The sequence below is a fragment of the Dipodomys merriami genome, unplaced genomic scaffold (genome assembly GCF_024711535.1).
Source record: "Dipodomys merriami isolate MVZ:Mamm:240054 unplaced genomic scaffold, mDipMer1.0.p SCAF_242, whole genome shotgun sequence".
NCBI lineage: Eukaryota > Metazoa > Chordata > Mammalia > Rodentia > Heteromyidae > Dipodomys > Dipodomys merriami.
In genome coordinates, this window is record NW_027203849.1 from 861,794 (window position 1) to 887,338 (window position 25,545).

At 41.7% G+C, this 25,545-nt stretch overlaps 1 long non-coding RNA gene across 2 annotated transcripts in view; it reads right to left on the reverse strand.

The window, feature by feature from the left end:
• Positions 1 to 9,972: 9,972 nt before the first annotated feature.
• LOC138835928 (uncharacterized) overlaps positions 9,973 to 25,545 on the reverse strand; it is a 31,273-nt gene continuing 15,700 nt past the window's right edge. Inside the window, exons 2-4 of one of the 2 annotated variants that reach the window (XR_011374805.1) lie at positions 18,438 to 18,634; positions 15,258 to 15,453; positions 9,973 to 10,156 (exon numbers count right to left, since the gene is read on the reverse strand). This is a non-coding gene — a long non-coding RNA (uncharacterized lncRNA). The remainder of the gene's footprint in view (positions 10,157 to 15,257; positions 15,454 to 18,437; positions 18,635 to 25,545) is intronic. The other variant, XR_011374804.1, reaches the window with a different exon arrangement.

Consider the following 25,545-nt stretch of genomic DNA (forward strand, 5'->3'; position numbering starts at 1 on the left):
CTGAAGAGCTAAGGGACAGCGCCCAGGCCCAGAGTTCAGGCCACATGACCGGACCTCCCCCCCCCAAAAAAATGGAGATGTGGCGCTATGGCTCAAGTGATAGAGCATTCGCTTTAAGCTAAAGAGTTGAGGGGCAGCACGGGCCCAGAGTTCAAGCCCCATGACCAACAAAAAGAAAAAAAAATGGTATGGTACCTACCTTAGATGGCTGGAGGGAGGACTGAAGTTATGTATGGAAAACTGTTTAGAAAGTAGTCAAATGAAGCCGGGCGCTGGTGGCTCACACCTGTAATCCTAGCTACTCAGGAGGCTGAGATCTGAGGATCACGGTTCAAAGCCAGCCCGAACAGGAAAGTCAGAGAGACTCTTCAATAAACCACCAGGAAACCAGAAGTGGCGCTGTAGCTTAAGCAGTAGAGCGCTAACCTTGAGCTGAAGAGCACAGGGACAGCGCGCAAGCCCAGAGTTCAAGCCCCACGACCGAACAAAAAAAAAGAAAAAAGAAAATAGTCAAATGATACTGTTAGAGGACAGACTTGCTGAGAGGGAAAGTTTTTTTCTTGGCATGTTGGTGATCAAAGCCAGGGCTTCACTTTTTCTTTCTTTTTATGTGTCAGCCATGAAGCTTGAATATGGAGCCTGGCACTATCCCTGAGCTTTTGTGCTTAAGATTAGCACTCTACCATTTTTTGTTTTTTATTTTGGTAGGTTGTGGAGCTTTGAACTCGGGGCTTGAGTGATGTCCTTGAACTTTCTAGCATTCTTCTACTTGGAGCCACAGCTCTGCTTCCTGTTTTCTGGTAGTTAAAAGGAGATTTAGAGTCTCATGGACTTTCTTGCCTCGGTTGGCTTTGAACTGTGATCCTTGGATCTCAGCCTCCTGAGTATCTAGGATTACAGGCGTGAGCCACAGGTAACCTGCTCACTCTACCGCTTTGAGCCACAGCTCCGCTTTCTATTTTCTATTTTTTTCTTTCCTTTTTTTGGTCATAGGGCTTGAACTCAGCCTCGGTGCTGTCCCTCAAAGCCCAGGCTGGCTTTGAGTCATGATCCTCAGATCTCAGCCTCCTTAGTTGCTAGGATTACAGGTGTGAGCCACCAGCACCTGGAAAACTGCCTGTTTTCTAGTGGTTAACTGGAGATCAATCTCATGGACTTCCTGCCTGGGCAGGCTTCAAACTGTGATCCTCTCAGCTCTCAGGTCCTGAGTAGCCAGGATTATGGATGTGACCAGTGGCCAGCATCACACATGTTAAGCATGTACTTCACTAAGCTGCATCCCCATTGACTTCTTTGTTCTTTTGTTGTTGTTGGTGGTGGTGGTCATGAGGCTTGAACTTGGGGACCAGGTGCTGTCCCTGAGCTTTTTTTTTTTCTTTTTTTGCCGGTCCCGGGGCTTGAACTCAGGATGTGGGCACTGTTCCTGGGCTGCTTTTTTTTTGCTCAAAGTTAGCACTCTCCCACTTGAGCCACAGCACCACTTCCAGCTTTTTCTGTGTTTGTGGTACTGAGGAATTGAACCCAGGGCTTCATGCATACTAGGCAAGCAGTCTACCACTAACCCACATTCCCAGCCCCTCCCTGAACTTTTTTTGCTCAAGGCTAGTAGTGCTCTACTACTTTCAGCCACAGTTTCACTTCTGGTTTTCTGGTAGCTAATTAGAGATAGGAGTCTCACAGGCTTTCCTGCCCAAAATGGCTTTGAACCACAATGCTCAGATCTAAGCCTCCTGTGTAGCTAGAATTACAGGAGTAAGCCACCAGCAGCTGGCTCACTTCTTTGTTCTTATAATTAGAAAATAACCACTGGAGCTGGGTGCTGGTGGTTCATGCCTGTAACCCTAGCTACTCAGAAGGCTATAATTTTCTTTTCAACATTTTTTTTATTATCTTTAAGTAGTTGTACAAAGAAGTTCCCATTCTACAAAACAGTATTATTTTTATTTGTTTATTTTTGTTGGTTATAGGGCTTGAACTCTGGGCCTAGGCACTGTACCTCAGCTCTTAAGCTCAAGGTGAGAGCTATACCACTTGAGCCACAATGCCACTTCAGGTTTTCTGAGTGGTTTATTGAAGGTAAGAGTCTCACAGACATTCCTGCTTGGGTTGGCTTTGGACAGGTTCCTGAGAGCTCAGCCTCCTGAGTAGCTAGGATTACAGGCGTGAGCCACCAGCTCCTGGCTAATTTTCTTTAAGAAAAACAGGATGGAGCTGAGAAGGTTTCTCAGTGGTAGAGTGCTTTCCTTCCATGTATGAGGCCCAGGGTTCTATTTCTCAGCCACACATAAGTAGAAAAAGCTGGAAGTGGCACTGTGGCTCAAGTGGTAGAGTGCTAGCCTTGAGCTGAAGAGCTGAGGGACGGTGCCCAGCCCCATGACTGACAAAAAAAGAAAGAGAGAAAGGAAGGAAGGAAGGAAGGAAGGAAGGAAGGAAGGAAGGAAGGAAGGAAGGGAAGAATGTGTGACCAATGATTGATCAGTGACTATTTTCCCTTTTTTTTTTCTATATTTTTCTATAAATGGCACCAGGCTGTTATCATATTAAGACTATCTTGGGAAATTGAATGGCTCAAGTAGTAGAGCACCAGCCTTGAGCAAAAACGAAAAGTACTAGGCCTTGAGTTCAAGCCCCAGTATCAGCAGCACAAAATAAATAAAAATAAAAACTCTCTTGGAAAGAGATTTCCAAGAAAGCCCTTCAGAAGAGAAAGATGTGGCCAGCTTGGACATGAATAATAACTAATGCTTTGTAATGGTGTTACATGAAACAGAATGCCAGTTTATATCATTAGGGTCATTGTAATTTGGTCACTTAAGGTGGTACCCACCTATTTACATTGTTAAAGCACCTGTTTCTCTTTATGGTGATGTAACCAGGTATAGGGGAGGGTTATGCTCTGACACTTCATGGATATCCTGTCACCTAAGAAGTTTTTTCCTCCAATACTTTTAGTATTTCTTTATACTTACCTGAATTTCTTACATTGGGGGTTACAAGATGGACATTTTCTTGTTGCATTATTCATTCTATATTAGTTGACCATTTCTGTAAAAATAGTGAATTAGTATAACTCATGAATTCATTTATTCAATATATTACCATCAATAAATTTTCAAAAATTATGCTTAAATTATCCTAATTTTGGCCAGCACAAAACCTGACAAGTTGGGGGGGTGGGGGAGAGGCTGAGAAGGGATGGGAAGGGTAAACAAAGGAGGAGATTACAATGCTTGATAAGAAATGTACTCACTATCTTGCCCATGTAATTGTAACCCCTCTGTACAGTATTTTCAGAATAAAAAAAAATCTTTAAAGCAAAAAAAAAAAAAAAAAAACCTGACAAGTTGTCTTTGCATTATTTACACACTGCTCAAGCAATCTTCCTGTCTAGTCTCCTCAATAGCTGGGATTACAGGTGTACATCACTGTCCCTAGCTCTCCAATGCTACTATTGCCAGCAAACCCTACCTAATATATGAAGTTCAAGTAAAGCATTATTTTTGTTTTGTTTGGTCAGACTAGATTTCACTAGTTTGTATTCAAAATTTAGACATTTAAGAAATACCTTAGGGGCTGGGAAGGTGGCTCAGTGGTAGAGCGCTTGCCTTGCATGCCTGAGGCCCTAGGTTCGATTCCTCAGCACCACATAAGCAAAAAGAAAAAAGCCAGAAGTGGCGCTGTGACTCAAGTGGTAGAGCGCTAGCCTTGAGCTGAAGAGCTGAGGGACAGCGCCCAGGCCCAGAGTTCAGGCCCCACGACCGGACCCCCCCCCCAAAAAAAAAAAAGAAATACCTTAGATGTAGTATATAACTAAAAAATGTAAAACATAGTTCTCATTGAAAGTATCTTCTATGTTCACGGTAACAACTTGATAACATAGAATTTTTAAATTTTTTTTTGGCTAGTCACCGGGCTTGAAATCAGGGCCTGGGGCACTGTCCCTGAGCTCCTTTTTGCTCAAGGCTACCACTCTGCAACATGAACCACAGTGCCACTTCTGGCTTTTTCTGTTTTTGTGGTACTGGGGAAGCAAACCCAGGGCTTCATGCATGCTAGGCAAACACTCTACCACTAAACCACATTCCCAGCCCAGAAATAACTAATTTTTAAAAATAGTTTGTATGTATTCTTTCAGAAATGTGATATATGAGGCCCGAGGATGTAGCACAGTTGCAAAGACTAGTATATGCAAAGCCTTTAGTTTGACCCCACCACACATACAAAATACATACATATATGTATGTATACACACACACACACACAATATGTGGGGGCATATACTTGTGTTTCCTGCTGGAAATACACATAGTTGAGTCAGGAAGGTCTTGAGTTTGAGGCCATCTTGGATACCATATCCACACCCTATCTCAAACAATTCCATATATAATATGCAGTACATATATTAAAATGTAATAGTGTACACTAAAACACAAAATCTCTCTATATAATGTATAGGTCTATATCCTATGAATGGCACTTTGGCACTTTAGATTTCATTACTGCCAGTTTCTATCTACATCATTCTCAGAGGTGTTACCTCTGTGTGGACAATCTGTCCTTCCTTAGAGCTCTTAGACTTTGTACCTTTGACTTTCTCACTCCCAGGTACCCTTTCCTCCTAGCTAGATACTCCAAAGCCACTCATTGAAAAACTCACATTCTGACTACAACTGTTACCAGTTTCGACCTTAATTGGTGGTACTATTTTTTTCCTATTTATATCTTCCCAAACATGAAACTCCAGACTCATCCACTTCATTTTTTCTCCTTGTTTTCTGTGTCCTTGTGGCTCTACCTTTATTGCTTTACTGCCATTGTAGTCATTTCAGGAAGACTTGTATGCTCAGAGAAATCTTCCTTTTTTTTGGATATTTTCCTGGTCTTCTTTGCCAGTAGACTTCTACTCTTTGTCCTCCAAGAGCATCTATAGTTGAACACTCAACTGTGGTTTTTTTTTTGTTTTTTGCCAGTCCTAGGGCTTGAACTCAGAGCCTGAGCACTGTCCCTGAGCTTGCTTCTCTGTGCTCAAGGCTAATGTTCTATCACTTGAGCCATAGTGCCCCTTCCAGCTTTTTCTGTTCATGTGTTTCTGAGGAACCACATGCTAGGCACCACTCTACCACTAAGCCACATTTCCCAGCCTTCAGCTGTGTATCTTAATCTCAGAGCTTTACCTCTCTCTCTCTTCCCTCCCTCCCTCCTTTCTCCCTCTCTCCCTCTTTCTCTACACTTCTCCCCACCCACTTCCAATGCTAATACTGGCGTTTGAACTCAGGGCCTAGCTCTTACTTGGCTTTTTTGCTCATAGCTGGTGCTCCACCACTTGAGCCACTCCAGTTATGTCTGGCTTTTTGCTGGTTAATTGGAGATAGAGTCTAGCAATGTTTTCTGGCTTGGCTGGCTTTCAGCTGTAATCCTCCAGATTTCAGTCTTCTGAGTAGTTAGGATTACAAGTGGGAGTAACTGGCACCTGGCTCAAAAGCTTCATCTTTTAAGGACAAATATATCTCAAGTGCAAGAAACATGCCCAGGTTTTTTGTTTTGTTTTGTTTTTGCTTCCTCATTTAGTACTGTCTGTTTCCATATTGCCTGGAAGTTATCATCCTTGGTTCGAACTTCTTTCTTTTCTTCCTCTATATCTAAGTCATCAACTAGTCCTTTTTAAATGCCTCCTCTATAAAGTCTCTTTCTGTTTCCACTGCCTCTGAAGTACAAGTCATTATCCCTTTTTCTGCTTCTTAAGCAGAAGCTAGACATTATGAATGGGCTCCATGAGAAAAAAATAAATTTGAGCATGTACGATTGTATGCTTATTTTATGCAACTTGTATTTTATTATAACTTTACATTATAAGTATTAGAAATACATTATTTTGCCAGGTGCTGAAAACTCATGCCTGTAATCCTAGCTACTCAGGAGGCTGAGATCTGAGGATCACAGTTCAAAGCCAGCCCAGGCAGGAAAGTCTGTGAGACCCTATCTCCAATAAACCACCAGAAAACCAGATGTGGCGCTGCAGCTCAAGTGGTAGAGCACTTGCCTTGAGCTGAAGAGCTGAGGGACAGTGCCCAGGCCCAGAGTTCAGGTTCCACAACTGACAAAAATAAATAAATAGATAAACATTACCTTGGACAATGTAAAATTATATATATATATATTTATTTAATAAATATATAATATAGTTAATATAATATATTTAATAAATATATTTATTAAATAAATATAATTTTACAATTATATAATTATATATAAGTTATGGTTAGGCAAGATTGTGCATGTTTAGGGAACTGGTTAGAACCAGTCATCCCGACTCCCTTCCTCTATTGGCAAGATGCAGGTAACCACAAGAATGGGTGACAACAACCAAAGGGGGGTTTCTGGCAGTTTGGGGGTAGTTCACTGGGATGATCCGGCTCTCAACCTATCAGTCCTATTTGTCCCACTTTCCTTTGGCAGCACATAAGTATCTGAGTGTGGGGTGTGAGGGATGTTGAGGTGTCCAAGGACAAACTTTCTGGTGTGGGCAACTGGAAGATGGAGTTTCCACTTCTCCAGTTGAGGATGACTTGAGAAGTGGGTTTGGGAAGATAAAAACAGAACTTACTGATTTCCCACCCTGTGTCCTTTGGCCTACTCAGGTGAGTTGCAGTCAACTGTCAGAGTAGACAGTTCCCATACTCACTGATGTCTTCTAGGCTATACCAGAAGTTTGCTTCAATCTCACTTGTTTTAGGGCACCCTATGACAAATGTGACCCCATTTTGAAGATAGGACTCCACCCCCATTTCTGGGACCAGTTCTTTGAGGCTTCGCATTTACAAGAAAAATGTGCTCAGTGTACCCTAGAAATGGGTTATAGAAATAGGTCATAGAAAGAGATCATGCTTGCTTAAAGCATTGTTTAGCTTCTGTAACTTCCCACTTGGCTTGCACCTGCAGGAAAGAACCCTAAGAAACTTTACACCCCTGAGCAAACAAGGATTTAAATTTTCTGCATAGAAGGAGTCCTGAGAAATGGCTCAGCACTGCACTTGGGGGACCCACTGACCCAGTCAGCTAATAAAGACGTTATTTTGGCTATACTCCATGTCCATGTGGTCCTCTCTGGTGGAATACCTCACAACACCCTCTACTCCCTGCCTGCTGAGTTGTCCATTGCCTAGAGACTCATTCATGTTGGCTGCAGAGCAGCTCAGATGTGCTAGGAACAAAAGTCCCACAGGAAGTCCTCTCAGTGAAGGAGGGGATAAGGAATCACTAGATAAGTAACCTGGCTGGCTGGCTTGTGGGACAGTTCTGAAATACTTTTACAAGATTCCTTGGAAGATATTCAGCAGGATTTAGCTTCAGCTTACCCCTAAACTATCTTTGATTAGCTCTTATTTCCCTATTCTCTCCCTTATTCTTGCCAGGATAAGCTGCCATGGAAGGTAGCTTTTGCTCCATAGCAAACCACCTTAAAATTTAGTGGCTTTAAACAGCTATTATATTGGTGATCATGATTTAGCAGGTGAGCAATTTGGCTGGACTCAGTTGTGTGGTTTTTGTTGGTGGTGGTGGTTTTGTCTGAGGTCACTCAGTAGCTGCAAAAGTCTGGCTGCTTGATTGGGGACTGAGTGATTCAAGGTGCTTGCTAGTGACAAACAGTAGATGCTGTCAGCAAGTTGGTGGTTCCAGATGGTAAATCTGCTCCCCATGTCCTCTTCCTCTTCTACTAATCTCCACTGGGATTCTTCGCACTTCTGTCTCCAGGAAGAGGCAAACATGGAAGCTACAATGAATGCTTCATGAGGCCTGGAGTCAGGAGTCCCACATTGCCACTTCTGCATTCTTTCAGCTAAAGCAATTTATAGGCACCAGATGGGACTCAAATGATGACTAGCTAAATCCTACTTCTTGATGGGAGGGAGGTCAAAATCATCACAAAGAGCAGGTCTACAGGAAGGGAAGAGTTTAAGCCTCCTCTGAAAACTATCTTTTCATCCCCTCCATGTCACCGTTCTTAAACCAGAGTGGGAGGGGGGAGGGGAGGTAATAGAAACTAGTATGGACATGGTAAGTTTGGCATGCTTATTGGAGAATTCTAAATGAAGATTTTTCTTTTTTCTTTTTCGTCCTTCATAGGGCTTGAACTCAGGGCCTGGGCACTGTCACTGAGCTTTTGCGCTCAAGGCTAGAGCACTTTACCACTTTGAGCCACAACACCACTTCTGGTTTTCTGGTGGTTAATTCGAGATAAGAGTCTCCTGTACTTTCCTGCTGGAGCTGGCATCAAACTGCAATCCTCAGATCTCAGCCTCCTGAGTAGCAAGGATTCCAGGAGTGAGCCACTGGTATACAGCTTCAAATGAAGATTTTGAATTAGTCATTAAATAGATGAGTCTAGAATTCTGAATGGGGGTCAGGGTAGAAAAACTCAACAATTGAAATGTTGGTTCAAGTCACAAGTCTGGATAAGAGCATATCAGAAAAGGTTATTGTGAAAGAAGAGATCAAAAGATGGAGTCCTACATTGTAAACATGTGTGGAAAGGAAACAATACAATCCCCTGACCCATGTAAGATGAATGCAAGCTAATAAAAAAAAAAAAAAGATGGAGTCCTAAGCCTCATGTCTTTAATCCTAGCTACTCAGGAGGCTGAGATTTGAGGACCAAGGTTTGAAGCCAGCCCAGGTAGGAAAGTCCTTGAGACTCATCTCCAATTAAATAAAAAAGCTGGAGGCAGAGGTATGGCTCAAGTGGTACAGCACTACTCTTGGACAAAAAAGTTCAGGGACAGAGCCTGGGACACACACACATACACAAGATGGAGCCCTGGGCTTCAGATCATCTCCCCAGTGCATAGGTGCACCCAACGCCTATTTCAGGTTTGGCTTTTGGTAAAGTCTAAACCAAGACAAGTTCTTCTGAATACTTAAATGCCTGCCAACCCTGACCCATACTTTGCAGGGCAAAAGTGACTAGAGTCTCAGTCATTGGCCTTTCAAGACCACAAGCCCTTCCTCCTCCCTGTACCCCCACACCTTGTATAGCATAGGCATATTCATATTCATATTCGTTCCAATCTGCATATGTTAGGCACAGATAAGGGCAAGTCTTTTTTTTTTTTTTTTTTGGTCAGTCACGGGGCTTGAACTCTGGGCCTGATAGCTGTCCCTCAGCTCTTCAGATCAAGGCTAGCGCTCTACCACTTGAGCCACAGCGCCACTTCCAGCTTTTTTCTTTTTGCTTATGTGGTGCTGAGGAATCGAACCCAGGGCCTCATGCATACAAGGCGAGAGCTTTACCACTGAGCCACCTTCTCAGCCCCTCATTTCTTTCTTACAGTTTAATAGCAAGACAAGAAAGACACAAGAAAAAGGAATATTTTGCAACCTCAAAACATGCTGCAGATAAAAAAATAAAAAATTAAAATCCAAAAACATGGTTGTGAATGGATGCCAGTGGCTTATGTTTGCAATCCTAGCTACTCAGGAGGCTGAGATTTGAGGGTCATGGTTCAAAGCCAGCCTGAGTAAGAAAGTCTATGAGACTCTTAAATCCCATTATCCATCAAAGAGCCAAAAGTGAAGTGTAGCTCCAGTAGTATAGCACTAGCTTTGGGCAAAAAAAAGTCCAGGGACAATGTTCAGGCTCTGAGTTCAAGCCACAAGACTGGCACAAATAAAAACAAAACAAAGAGCTGGGAAGGTGGCTCAGTGGTAGAGCGCTTGCCTTGCATGCCTGAGACCCTGGGTTCGATTCCTCAGCACCACATAAGCAAAAAGAAAAAAGCCAGAAGTGGCGCTGTGGCTCAAGTGGTAGAGTGCTAGCCTCGAGCTGAAGAGCTGAGGGACAGTGCCCAGACCCAGAGTTCAGGCCCCACAACCAGACCAAAAACAAAAACAAAAACAAAAACAAAAAAAAACAAAGCATGATAGATATCATATAGTTGAAAATATTGCATATATTTGTTTAAAACCTCCCTTTTGTAAGTACCTTTCATGTGGTGATTTTTCCTATTTCTCATTTTATTCTTTGCCTTACTTTTTCAACGAGATTTCAAGAGTTTCTTTCAAGAACTGACTTGCTTAATTTCTGTCCTCTGGGCTTTTGTTATCTTATTAGCTTGAATACTTTCAGGTTTAATACTTCCATTTCAATCAGCAAGCTCTCCTGGAAGAAAGAAGACATTGTTGTCACATCTAAATTAATTCTACAACCTTACACAATTTGATTTCAACAAAAGGATGTGAAAATCATTTTAGGCAATTTAGTCAGTAATTTCATCTGACAAATGTGGGATTCAGTTCTTTCAAATAAAGAGACGTGGAAAGTAAAAATTGCTTTCCTGTGAAAAATGACTGTGCACATATGATTTGAACTTTTTAGTATCAATTACTCATAAAATACTCTTTCCCCTAAATTTACTTTTAAATAAGAAAGTTTAATCGGCCTGAAAACTCAAAACTATGAATTAGTATTAAAATGTCAGGACCAGTAATTCTTGATCTGATTTTTCAAGCTCTGCTAATTTTCTCCTTCCCTTGAAAAGAACGTTTTACAATGACAGCGACTGTTATGGGGTAACTGCAGTCGTTGTCACATCTGAAGGCTGTTCATTGTAGGGTAATATTAGACTATTATGCTGAGACTGAAAATAATGAAAGTTTTTAAACACCTTCACTACACATTGATCACTATATTGATGGCTTCTTCCAGAGAATGACTCCAAATACTCTGAACCACTGGAGAAGGATTCAGCATCATTCTTCTCATTTGTGAGCCTGGTATGTTCCCTTGAGCATCTGAATAGTGCCAAATACTTCTGTGAGTATAGATGAGTTTTATAAAACCAAGAAAAGTAATCTGATAAGGACTAGCAAATAAGATACTTATCGTGCTATATAACAACACAGTTTATGAATTATCAGTGTCACCTTTTCAGCATTCTCCTCCCCCTTTGATCCACCACTTCCCTTACTTTTCTTAGTTTTGTGGTATATACAATAAATTCTTGACTGCATTCACTTCCTCCCCTCCTCACTCTTTTTCCCCTCTCTCCTTGCCATCCCTCTTGGATGTACCCATTTCTTGGTGTTGATTTTGTTAGACCTTGACCTCTTCTTTTTAAAAGATTATACTATTCGGGGAAGGGAGGGAGGGAGGGGATGGTAGGGGGAAAACAATGGAGGGGGTAACAATGTTCAAGAGGAAGTATACTCATTACCTCACTCATGTAACTGTAACCCTCTGTATAGTATCTTTACAATAAAAAAATTAAAAAAATAAAAGATTATAAAAAATAAGATACTTATCAAACTGGTGGCATTGATTTGAAAATGAGCCTAGTGGTAAACTAAGACTGGAGTTGATGTATTGCTCAGAACTTCCGCTGAGAGGAGTTCAGAAGTGCTCCAGTGTTCTGGGGACAGCAGCAGCAGCACTGGCAGCCTCACCTTCGTGAGGGCTGGGACCTCGCGTGTCATCACTTTCCCCAAGCACCTGCTGAAGTGCTTGGAGCACAGCACATTCCGAGTCAACGGTGACTGACTGAGTAAATTCATAACCTGAGTTCAGAGTGCCTGCTACTCATTTGAATGCATATATTTGAAACAGTTATTAAAAGAAAACAGTTTCCAAGCCAGACACTACTGGCTCACGCCTGTAATCCTAACTATTTGGGAGACTGAGATCTGAGCATCCCAATTCAAAGCCAGCCTGGGCAAGAAAGTCTGTGAGACTCTTATCTCCAATTAACACCCAAGAAGCCAGAAGAGGAGTGTTAGCATTGCGCACAAATGCTAATGGATAACACCCAGATCCTAAGTTCAAGCCCAGGACTGACCAAAAAAAAAAAAAAAAAAAAAAAAAGCCAGGCGCTGGTGGCTCACACCTGTAATCCTAGCTACTCAGGAGGCTGAGATCTGAGGATCACGGTTCAAAGCCAGCCCAGGCAGGAGAGACTGTGAGACTCCTATCTCCAATAAATCACCAGAAAACCGGAAGTGGCGCTGTAGCTCAAGTGGTAGAGCGCTCGCCTTGAGCTGAAGAGCTGAGGGACAGCGCCCAGGCCCAGAGTTCAAGCCCCACGACCGACAAAAAAAAAAAAAGAAAAAGTTTCCATAACTTGCAAATATTCCAATAATTTTGAAGTTTATAAATGTCCAAGCTATTCAACTTAATGTTTCTTTCAACATAATACCATCTTCTAAATATATTCCATTTGCAACTTAGAAAAGCTCTTTTACAATGATTATCTTGGATATACAAGAGAATATCACCCCCCACTTTGTAGATGCAAACATTAGGACGTAGGACAGCAAGTAAAAATTTTAACATTGGCTATGCTCCTCACTTACATTGGCTAGCGCTCATCCCTAGTCAAGTCTGGAAAAGGTTGAGGGTTTACTCAGGCCTCTAGGGCTGAAGTCATTTCTGAATGCACAGAAGCCGTTTGGGGCAGGAGGGTACCTGAGCAAGGCTGGGGAGCTATTGGGAAAGAGGAAGATATGAATAAACTCTGTGTAGATACTGTGTCTCCTACAATCACAAAGTAATAACTGGAAGAACTATACTCAAAGTTAGCCCTCCAGAAATCAAAAGCAATGCTTTGATTTCAAGGGAACACCCTGTAAAAGTCCATTTTAAATGAAGTTTTCAGAGATTACTACATTTTTACCTAGATCAGCAGTTTTATTCTGGTTGAAAGTTGAATTTCATTTGTGGATATGTGTTTTGATTTGTTTTATTTCAGAAATAAAGAGTTGTAGGAGAATGCAAAATTTACTAGTTTGGGTGTTTTGTTGTTGTTGTTGTTTGCTTTTTTTTTTTCCATCGTGGGCTTGAACTCTGGGCTTGGGTAGTGTCCCTGTGCTCTTCAGTCAAGGCTCTTCAGTGTTCCTGCAATTGAGCCACAGCGCCACTTCCAGTTTTCTAGTGGTTTATTGGAGATAAGAGTCACATGGACACGGGCTGGGAACGTGGCTCAGTGGTAGAGCGCTTGCCTTGAATGCATGAGGCCCTGGGTTCGATCCCTCAGTACCACATAAGCAGAAAAAAAAAGCCAGAAGTGGCGCTGTGACTCAAGTGGTAGAGCACTAGCCTTGAGCTGAAGAGCTGAGGAACAGCGCCCAGACCCAGAGTTCAGGCCCCATGACCAGACCAAAAAAAAAAAAAGAGTCTCATGGACTATCCTGCTTGGACTGGCTTTGAACCATGATCCTCAGATCTCAGCCTCCTGAATAACCAGCATTACAGGCATGAGCCACTGGCACCTGGCTGAGTGGCTGGGTGGTTTTTGTTTTTTCTTTTGTTATTTTGTGCTGTCCTGGGGCCTGGGCACTGTCCCTGAGTTTCTTTTGCTCAAAACTAGCACTCTCCCACTTGAGCCACAGTGCTACTTACAGATTTTTCTGTGTATGTGGTTCGTGGAATTGAACCCAGGGCTTCATGCATGCTAGTCAACACTTTACCACTAAGCCACATTCCCTGTCCTGTTTTTATTGTTTGTTTTGGTGCCTGTCCTGGGCTTGAATACAGTGCTTGGGCGCTGTCCCTAAGCTTCTTTTGCTCAAGGCTAGTGCTTTGCCACTTGAGCCAAAACTCCAGTTCTGGATTTTTTTGGTAGTTACTGGAGATAAGAGTCTCATGGATTTTCCTGCCTGGGCTGGGTTTGGAACTGTGATCCTCAGCTCGCAATCGCCTGAGTAGCTAGGATTACAAGTGTTAGCCACTAGGACCTACCCTTTGTTTTTTAAATTTAAAGTTGTGTTTTATTCCTAATTTTTTTCGGCGGCTTTATTCAGAGTATTCAAAGTCCGTGTGTGTGTGTGTGTGTGTGTGTGTGTGTGTGTGTGTGTGTGTGTGCTTTATTCAGAGTATTCAAAGTCCATGTGTGTGTGTGTGTGTGTGTGTGTGTGTGTGTGTGTGTGTGTGTGTGTGTGTGCAGTACTGAGGTTAGGTCTCCTGCTCTGGCTTGGATTTTTCTGTTCAAGGCTAGCACTCTATCACTTGAGCTACATCTTCACTTACAGCTTTTGCTGATTAACACAAGATGAGTCTCCTGGATTTGTCTATCCATCTGGCTTCAATCCTTGAAAGTACTCAGCCTCCTGAGTAGTATTACAGCTACTGTGAACAACCACCAGTACCTGGCCCTTTACTAATATTTATTTAGTTAGTTAAATTTTGACAATCCAAGGATTTTAACTCTAACCTTGTGCTTGCTAGATGAGTGTGCTAACACTTGAATTATACTTCAGCCCTTTTTGCTTTATTTTGCAGATTGATTCTCATATTTTTACCAAGGCCATGCTCGTACCATGATTCTCCCACTTATTCTTCCTTCATAGCTAAGATTAGATCAAAATCCCTTCTTAACATTATTCAAGAGATTCTGCTGAATGTATTCCAACTGGTTGTGTATACATATATGTTTGTGTGTGTGTATATACATGTGCTAGTCTTGGGGCTTGAACTCAGGGCCTGAGTATTGTTTCTGAGCTTTTGTGCTCAAGGCTAGTATTATACTACTTGAGCCACAAATCTACGTTTGGCTTTTTGGTGGTTTTCTATTACTATAACAAATACCTGAGATAATCAATTTATAAAAAGAGAATGTTTATTTTGGTTCTGTTTCAGGCCATAGTTACATGGCCCTATTGCTTGTGGGTCTGTGAGGAGGTAATATAACATGAAGGGAATCTAGTAGAGCATAAAGTGGACTGGAGTCCCACTATTCCCTCTAATGACTCCTTCTAGGCCTTACCTCTTTTTTATAATATATATTTTTATTGTGAAAATACTGTATAGAGGGGTTACAATTACATGGGTAAGATAATGAGCACATTTCTTATCAAGCATTGTAGCCTGCTGCTTGTTTCCCCTTCCCATCCCTTCGTATCCTTCCCCCACCCCCTCCACCCCCGACCCCCCCCAAAGTTGTAAAGTTCGTTTTTCGACATAATGACTTGTACATCTCATTGTTGCAATGGGTCCTCTTGTATCCCTGTTTTAACAATTTGTTTTTTCCCTTACCCTCCACATATACCAACATCATATATAGTGAAAGCAGGGGTTATACCATGGGGGAGGGACATACAAGGCAACAAAGACAAAATCTTATAAATATGTTAGAAACAATCGCATGAAAGATCTCTCTCTCTCTCTCTTTTTTTTTTCAGTCCTCGGGCTTGAGCTCTAGGCCTGGGAGCTGTCCCTGAACAATTCAGCTCAAGGCTCATGCTCTACCACTTGAGCCATAGCTAGGCCTTACCTCTTAAAGGTTCCACTACTGGAATGGGAAGATGGCTCCGTGGTAGAGTGCTTGCCTTGCATGCCTGAGGCCCTGGGTTCGATTCCTCAGTACCACATAAGCAGAAAAAGCCGGAAGTGGTGCTGTCGTTCAAGTGTAGAGTGCTAGCCTTGAGCTGAAGAGCTGAGGGACAGTGTCCAGGCCAAGAGTTCAGGCCCTACGACCAGGAAAAAAAAAAAAAAAAGCTCAACTGTCTCCCATGAGCTCCATGGAGCTGAGGATCAGGTCTTTTTAACTCATGGTCCTTTATGGGATATCCTAGATTAAAAAAATATAGCCTTATGGATTCATTTAGTTTCTTCATCAAGGGCTGGCACTGGGTTAGTGGTAGAGTGCTTGCCTAGCAGGCATTACGCCCTGGGTTTGTTTCCTCAGTACAACATAAACAGAAAAAGCCAGCAAAAGAAGCCCAGGAACAGCCCAGGCCCTGAGTTCAAGTCCCAGGACTCACAAAACAAAAACAAAAATACAGCCAGGCACTGGTGGCTCACACCTGTAATCCTAGCTACTCAGGGGGCTGAGATCTGAGAATCGCAGTTCAAAGCCAGCCTAGGCAGGGAAGTCCATGAGAACTCTTATCTCCAATTAACTACCAGAAAACCAGAAGTGGCACTGTGGCTCCAGTGATAGAGCTCTGGCCTTGAGCTGAGTGTTCAGGGACAGCACCCAGGCCCGGAGTTCAAGCCCCATGACCAACTCAAAAAAAAAAAAAAAATTCTAGCCGGGCGCTGGTGGCTCACGCCTGTAATCCTAGCTACTCAGGAGGCTGAGATCTGAGGATCGCGGTTCAAAGCCAGCCCGGGCAGGAGAGACCGTGAGACTCCTATCTCCAATAAACCACCAGAAAACCGGAAGTGGCGCTGTAGCTCAAGTGGTAGAGCGCTCGCCTTGAGCTGAAGAGCTGAGGGACAGCGCCCAGGCCCAGAGTTCAAGCCCCACGACCGACCAAAAAAAAAAAAAAAAAAAAAAATCTTAATAAAGATGACACCAATTCTTTCACACATCAGAAGTAGTATAAGCTGTAGGCTGTAGGCTGTAATGCTGCCAAAACTGACTATGAAGGTAGGAACAGATGAATTCAGATTTAAAGTGTTAATATTTTTATGAGGATCATTATTGTTTTGTGTTAGTGTTTTGTTTACAACCTTACATAGAATTTGACCAATATAGACCTATTTCTCTCGTAGTTATTTGTTTTGGGAAATTCAACTGTGTGTGTGTGTGTGTGTGTGTGTGTGTGTGTGTGTGTGTGTGTGTGTGTGTGTGTGTGTGTGTGTGTGTGTGTGTGTGTGTGTGTGTGTGTGTGTGTGTGTGTGTGTGTGTGTGTGTGTGTGTGTGTGTGTGTGTGTGTGTGACTGATACTGAACCCAAGGCCTTGTAGTTGCCAGGCAAATGCTCTACCATTGAACCACGTCCCTGTCCCAAATTTGGTTAACCAAATGAATATATACATACACTGAGGCAGAAATTTCTAATTCGTAGAAACAAATAATAAGCATTCCCAGGACTGCTATTAATAGCTTATCTAGATGAAAGAATCATCAATAAGGAACTTTGGAAAAACACATGGAGTAATTTTTAAAAAACCCACAAGGAGTAATAAAACCAATATAATGCTATGACTGGCTTAGTTACAAAGATAAATCTTGCACATATTGATCTATTGATCATTTTTGTGCTTTTGTAAATATTTACCAGTAGATTCTAGAAACAAATCCCACAGACAGAGTAAATACAGTGTAGTTCCCATCTACTTGACAAGCTGGGCCAATCAGGTACACTGGAATGGGAGCAAGCTCTTTCATACACCTTCAATGTATCAACGTCATTATTAATCTAAATGCTACTAACAGGAGTCGTAAATCCTATCTCCACCCACACAAAAAGAAACCTAAAGCCACCAGACATCACAGAACTGAATAACATACTAAAATATTAAGAGTACAGAAGAAAAGAATGAGAAGATATAAGAGAAATTGCCCTTTTCCTTTTAGTAGAGCTCAGAAATTTGCGATCTTTCTTTTTTTTTTTTTTTGTCGGTAGTGGGGTTTGAACGCTGGCACTGTCCCTCAGCTCTTCCGTTCAAGGCTAGCACTCTACCATTTGGGCCACAGTGCCACTTCTGGCTTTTTCTGTTTATGTGGAACTGAGGAATTGAATCCAGGGCCTCATGCACGCAAGGCAAGCACTCTACCACCAAGCCACCTTCCTAGCCCCATTCCTTAGCAGTTATTTATTCATTTATTTATTTTTGGTCAGTCATGGGTACAATCACTTATAAATTCTTTGCAAAAAAAAGCTACCTATAACTCTTCTCCTCCATCTTGGCTAAGTACTAACCAAAATAGTCCCTTATGAGTTAGGACTGCCTGCTGCCTCTCTGATTCCACTTCCCCACAGTCCCTTTATGTGGTAGTAGCTACATATTTGACCCCAGAGTCATACTGGCCTTTTAGCTGTTGCTTTTGCTCATCAGACACATTAAGCACTTTCCTACTTCAGGGTCTCTGCGCATGCCTTTTCCTCTTCTTGGAATATTCTTTTCCCATATATTCACCAGACTTACTCTCTACTTCATTCAAGTCTCTGTTCAAATGCCACTGCCTCAGAAAAGCCTTTTCTAATTCTCATGCCTCAAATGGCACCACCTGGCACTACCATCTCTAAGCATTTAAGCATTGCTAAGAATTCTGTAGTTCATTTGTTTGCAATTTATTGTCTCTCCTCCACTACAATTTAAGCTCTGTATGTGCAGAGACTTCTATTTTGTTCACTGCTATAGGACTGAGAACAATGGCTAGAACATTCTGTTCAAAAATTATTACTGAGTATTTGTTATGTGTCAGGTACTATTCTAGATATTGGGTTTATAGAGGTGAACAAACTATACGGAAGTAAATAAAACAGAAATACTCTGTCAGACCTTATATTATAATGATACACAGTGATCTTGTATCTACTGTGTAAATAGTAAATCTTGTGTCTACTGTGTAAATATTTGTAGATTTCTCAACTGAATAATCAAAATCCACTAAAACATTTTACCCTATAAGCTCACTGTAGTGAATGTTAATGGCACTACAATTGAATGTGTAACAAATCAAACTGGGTGACTCAAAGTAACAGAAAATTTTTTCTCACCTATCAGAGGCCATAAGCCTGAAATTAAGTGTTAGCAGGACTTTTGCTCCCTCTGAAGAGTCTTCCTTTCTGCCTCCATCTTCACATGCCCTTTTCGTTCATGTGTCAAATTTCCCTCTACCACTCTCTTGTTTGGATGTGTGTGATGGTATTTAGAGCCCAGCTGGATGATCTAGGAAAATTTCTGCACCTGAAATCTAAAAATTAAAAAAAATCATATCTTAAAAGGCTCTTAAAAATATGGTAAAATTTACAGATCCTAGAGCTTAAGAGCTAATTATCTCTGGGAATCATCACTCATCTTACAAATGTCCTTGTAACTGGAGGAAAGTTCTTATCAGGAAAACACGAGGAGCTATCTTTTGCTTCCTGGTTTTCTCTTTCTCATCCTCAGAAAACATGATTATTTCTGCCTAGGACAAATTATGTCTGAATGTGTTCACATTTTTATGATAAAAATATCATGGCTGACTGGGCACTGGTGGCTCATACCTGTAATCCTAGCCAGTCAGGAGGCTGACATCTAAGGATTACAGTTCAAAGCCAGTCTGTGAGATTCTTTTTTTTAAATTAATCACCAGAGAACCAGAAGTAGTGCTGTGGCTCAAAGTGGTAGAGTGAAAGCCTTAAGCAGAAAAGCTCAGGGACAGTACCTAGGCCCTGAATTGAAGCCCCCACAATCAACAATAAATAAATTAAAATTTAAAAATGTATCTCATGGGTGGTTAACTTAAACAACAAATTTATCCCTCAAAATTCAAATATAAGATCGAGGAGCTGCTTCCTCGTTCATATATAGTCACTTTCCTGCTCAGCAGTCACTTTCTTTAGGTCCAGAATAGAATAGAAAAGTTCTCTGAAGCCATTTTATAAGGGCACAAATCCCACCACTGAGGGCTCTATCTCATACCCTAATGACCTTCCAAATCCCCATCTCCTATTCCTGGCATCATCTTGGGTGGTAGGATTTCAATCTGTGACTCTCAGGAAGAAGTGATCCAGTCTATTGTGGGCAATGACTGTTTTCTTAGATAATAAGATATTTTGCAAAAAATAGGTGTAAGAACTTATGACTCATTCACAGAAACCTTTGATCGTCTTCCATCAGAAACTCCTACAAAATTAAGTTAATGAGCAGTAGAGGTGGCAAAGCAATACTTGAGAATGATCTGTTTTATGTTTGTACCATTAGAGTTCATTATGGTTTGCAGAAAGAATGGAAAATTATTAGCATTCACCACTTAAGAGTCACAACATACCCAAATCAGGCTGAGCTACTCAGGAGGCTGAAATCTGAGGCTCAGGGTTCAAAGCCAGCTGGGGGGTGGGGAGGTGGGGGAGAGCAGGAAGGTGGATCAGTGGTAGAGTGCTTGCCTTGCATGCATGAGACCCTGGGTTCGATTCCTCAGCACATAAGCAAAAAGAAAAAAAGCCAGAAGTGGCGCTGTGGCTCAAGTGGTAGAGCGCTAGCCTTGAGCTGAAGAGCTGAGGGACAGCGCCCAGGCCCAGAGTTCAGGCCCCACAACTGGCAAAAAAAAAAAAAAAAAAAAAAAAAGCCAGCCTGGGCAGAAAGTCCGTAAGGCTCTTACCTCCAATTAACTACCAGAAAACTGGAAGTGGCACTGTGGCTCAAGTGGTAGAATACTGGCCTTGAGCTGAAGAGCTCAGGGACAGCATCCAGGCCCAGAGTTCAAGTCCTATAGCTAACCAAAAAAAAAAAAAAAAAAAAAAGCCTCAAGGCTGAGTGCAGGTGGCTCACACTTGTAATCCTAACTACTCAGTGTAATCCTAACTACTTAGTGACTTGAAGTTTGATTATCACAGTTTGAAGCCAGTCAGGCAGACAAATCTGAAAGATTCTTTTTTTTTCTTTTTTCTTTTTCTTTGCTAGTCATGGGGCTTGAACTTGGGGCCTGAGCCCTGTCCTTGAGCTTCTTTTGTTCAAGGCACTCTACCACTTGAGTCACATCACCACTTCTGGGCTTTTCTGTTTATGTGGTACTGAGGAATCAAACCTAGGGCTTCATGTATGGTAGGAAAGCACTCTACCACTAAGCCACATTTCCAGCCCCAAGAGATTCTTATATCCAATTCACTAGCAATAAGGTAGAAGTGGAGGTTTGACTCAAGTGGTAGAATGCCAGCCTTGAGCTTGAAGAAGCTAATAAGAAAGAACAAGAGACCCCGAGTTTAAGCTTCAGTATTAGCACACACACAAAAGTAAATAATAAAAATGCTTTGGTATTTCATTTGCTAATAAATATGTAGCCCAGGCAGACCTCAAACTTGGCAATCCTCCAACCTCAGCCTCCTAAGTGCTGAGATTACAGGTGTGCTCCACTGTGTTCAGATCTTTGATAACCTATTCTATACCACAGACATCCTAGGAACTGAGGATATAAAAGCAAATAAGACCCAAGCCCTGCCTTTGGAGAGCAGTGTAAAGAAGAAATGAAGACATTCTCACAGAGTAGCAGGAGTTGATGGCAGAGGATTATGAAGGTAGAGCAGAGCTTCATCAGCTTTAGAGAGGCCAGGAACCTCTCCCAAAAGGAAGCAAAGGCCTGAAGAAACTGAATGTAGTGGCCCATACCTATAATCCTTGCTACTTAGGAGGCTGAGATCTGAAGGGTCAAGGTTCCAGGCCACCTTAGACAGAAAAGGACACTCTCCTTAACCCTATCTCAATGGAAGAGGCTGGGTGTGGTAAAGTACACCTGCTATCACAGAATTGTTGAATAGGAGGATTGGGGTCCAGACGTGCTACTTCAGAAGAGACCATAGGATGTATATATATGAAGGCCCAGAAGTGAGAAAAATAGAGGCCACTTAGCAATGAAAATAACAAGGAAGACTTAAAAGCAGATACTGGACCAACTGCTACATAGTTCATAAGCTTATGAAAGAGTATGGACTTCAAAAGATCACTGAAAGATTTTCAAACAGGACAGTGACATGCTCAGATCTGCATTTTATAATGATTATTCCAAATGTGGCAAGAGAATAGACGGGAAGTTAGCTGGACTGGAAGCAGAGATTGGTCAGGATGGAGAAGGATCTAGGAAGAATATTATTTATCTGAACTAGATCTCAAAGAACAGAGAAGGAGTTAACAGAATTCAAAAATAATTTTGCCCAGTAATATTCTCTTTTTGTTTTTGCTGGTCCCAGGGCTTGAACTCAGGGCCTGCACACTGTCTCTGAGCCTCTTTGTGCTCAAGGCTAGGCTAGAGCTCCACCACTTGAGCTACAGCACCACTTCTGGCTTTTTCTGCTTCTGTGGTGCTGAGGAATCGAACCCAGGGCCTCATGCATGCAAGGCAAGCACTCTACCACTGAGCCACCTTCCCAGCCCCATAATATTCTTTTTTTTCCCCCCATAATATTCTTGAAATAAGGAACACAGTCAAGTACTTCCTGGAGCCATGACAAATTTTAGTGCCTTAGACCTAATGAGTGCCTAATTTTACGCTTCCAGCAACATACTTGAAAACAGCTCTTTTTAATTTTTATTCCTAAAGTCTTATTGCACTATTTTAAATAAGTAACTCTAATCTGTCCACACTATGGAAACCACCAAAGTTGCTGATCCCAATACCTAGTAGTATGAAGGCCACCAAGGGTCCTTGGCTAGAGATCTCACCTAGAGGTGTGTGACTCCAGCTCATGTTCCCGCCCCGCGCTCTCATCCTCTGAGTTCAAGGATGGATGCAGATTGCACAACACACCACATGACAAGGTCAGGGGAAATCCCCCCAAATCCATGCCTCAAAGCATTCTTCCGCCTTAAGCTGGGGAGTAACACATCGCCCCCCACTTTGGATAGGATGATCTGATTTCCACCACTGTGAAGGCAGAATGGGTTTGATAAGTGCTCGGCTGCACTTTTCTTCTTCTCCAGCAGGTGGCACTGAATAAGTGCAAAAAAAAACTCCAGAGAGCCATGTTTCCAGCCAAGGCCAGAATGGTACAAATATTTAACATTTTTAATTAAATGCCATCATTTGATATATTTAAGTTTTGTTTAAACTGGCAGAAGATGAATGAAAAACAAGTGTGACAGAAGTAAACACCATAATTTTCCAATAAAAATAGGATTCCAAAGTGGCTATTTTTATATTATTAGTAGTTAAAGATAGGATAGTCTATAGAGAATCTCAGGAGGTAACTCTGGGCTGCCAAGACAATGAGCCAGCTGTAACCAAGTGCCTTCCTATATCTCCCAAATTCAGCTTCCCATAGCACAGGTGGCTTTCTTCCTCTCGGCAGGACATGAAATGAGTCCAGATTCAGGCAGCTGTCTTTCTCAAATAACTCCAGACAGCTGGTACATAAGCCAGACCACATGACACTGAGTCCTGTGTGTGGACCCCGTGGACAAGGATGGTGGAGCTTTGGTCCTGGGCCTTTTGTTCTCTAACAAAAGGGGAGGAGATGTCCCTTTGCTAGAAGGCTCACTTAAGAATATGTCCAACAGGGCTATCAAGTCCCTTGTGCCTTTTCATGCAGCCTTTTGGCTTTTAAGTTTCCCAATAAAGTCTATCTTTTATCTCTGATGCTGTGAATTTGCCTGAGCCTCACTGCACAACAAAGACAGGCTTTGAGTTCCTTCCAGATAATGAATATGTCTTCTGCCTTCCATAGTCTCACTATTATACTCTCTCTGGGGATCAAAACTATATAGAATAAGACAGTAAACCTTTCATTGTAAGAAGGCAAAAAACCCCCAAGTTTTCCCCTGGAAAAGTGGTTGGTATGAAACCTAGGAAAGCGATACTTTTCACTTCTCTGGGATTTTGTTGCTTGTGTTTTGCCAGGGGTCTCACTCTGCTGTCCAAGTTGGTCTGATTTCTAGGCTCAAGCAATCCTCCTCAGCATCCTCTATTGTTATCTACAACACCATCAGTTTAGTTAATGTGTAAATTGTGAGGTTAAATTGTCTCTGGAACTTTCTTCCCCACACGTCAAGGGAAACATCTAGGTTTGCCAAATGCCCCTAGTTTTCTTTTCTTTTCTTTCTGCCATGTGGCTTGAACTCAGGGCCTAGGCGCTGTCCCTGAGCTCTTTTGCTTGAGGCTAGTGCTCTACCACTTTGAAGTTCCACTTCCAGTTTTTGAGATCAAGAGTCTCATGGAAACTTTTCTAACTGGACTGGCTTCAAACTGTGATCCTCAGATCACAGCCTTCTAAGTAGCTAGGATTACAGGCTTGAGCCACCAGTGCCAGTCATGCTATTGCTTTGGGCCTGCTGGAGGTGCTGAAGAAAAGACATTCCCCATTGTGGCATACATTTATATTCTTCCCTAAGGTAAATGAGTAAAGACCCTATCACTCATACAAGAACAGCAAAGTGTCTTCACTTCACAATTCCTGGTAATAAATAAAATCTATTATCTTTAGCCTACCCCACTTATAAAGAAAAAATTAAGGGAGAACAGATTAAAGTATGAAAAATCCCTGTTACACTAACATGCAAAACTGGTACATCCTCCACTTCCTGTTTCAATGAAAATACTCAGTGAATATGCTGTTCAATAAACAGCTGGGCTGCAGCTCAGTGGTAGTACACTTGCTTAGCATGGGCAAGGTTTGATTCCCGAGTGATTCAAAAAGAAAATTAAAATTAAAAAAATTAAAAGAAATGATACAATCTTATTAGCTATATATATATATATATATATATATATATATATATATATATATATTGCAGGTCCTGGGGCTTGAACTTGGGGCCTGGGCACTGTCCTTGAGCTTCTTTTGCTCAAGACTAGAGTTCTACCACTTGAGCCACAGCTCCACCTCCGGCATTTTTGGTTATTTATCAGAAATAAGAATCATGTAGCCTTACCTGCCCCTGCTGACTTCAAACTGCAATCCCCAACCTTCTAAGCAGCTAGAATTACAGATGTGAGCCACCAGTGCCTGGCTTAGCTTTGTATCTTAATTCATAAAAATAACACAAAACAACCCTAGCACCATGTCCATACACCTAGTATGAGATGGGTTTACAGCTATTTTGGTAACTGAACAAGAAAAGATATAGAAAGTAGAGAAGATGGCTTGAGGACAGGTGGTTAGCACTTATCACGGATGACCTAAAGAAGAACCAACAAAAAAAAAAAAAAAATCAAACAATACCAGTGACTTTATATATACACCAGTGCCTCTCACATGAAAGACTGTGCTGCATACTATTCTGGTGAATGTGGTTAAGACATGGTATGTGTGAGTTTCTCTGAACATGCAACTTACTTTTAGACACACACACGATTAAATTCCATAATTGTCACGATAATCTTCCTAGCATGTAAAAGTACATAAAGCCTTGTTTTTTTTAAACTTTTAAAAACCCATTTGACTTTTTTTTCCCCAGTCCTGGGGCTTGAACTCAGGGACTGGGTCCTGTGCTTGAGTTTCTTTTCCTTGAGGCTAGCACTCTACCACTTGAGCCACAGTGCCATTCCCGGCTTTTTCTGTGTATGTGGTACTGAGGAATTCAATCCAGGGCTTCATGCATGCTAGCAAGCACTTTACCATTAAGCCACAATCCCAGACTCTAGGTATAACTACTTTTTTGAAATAGGAAATCAGATTTTCAGATAGAATATTACAAGAAAACTCTAAAGCAGTTCTGAAAATCTGCATTTTAAAAAAGATAAATGTGACAATACTTTAAGAAGATTATGGACTGGGAAGGTGGCTCTGTGGTAGAGTGCTTGTCTTGCATGCATGAGGCCCTGGGTTCATTTCCTCAGCACTACATAAACAGAAAAAGCTAGAAGTAGCACTGTGGCTCAAGTGGTAGAGCACTATCCTTGAGCTGAAAAGCAGAGGGATAGCACCCAGGCCCAGAGTTCAAGCCCCATGACCAACAAAAGCAAAACAAAATGAAACAAACAAAAAAAACCCAAGAAGATTATGTTATGAATTTTATGAAATAATATGAATAATCATGAATTTTAGTAATGACTTTAATAAAATAATAGCTATTCACATATATTTAATTTGTTTTTTTTTACTTACATATGGAGTTATTTTGTTTGGTAACATTCTTCTTCCATTGAATAATCTATTCTAGATATTTTTACTTTTTTGCTTGTTTTTTGTT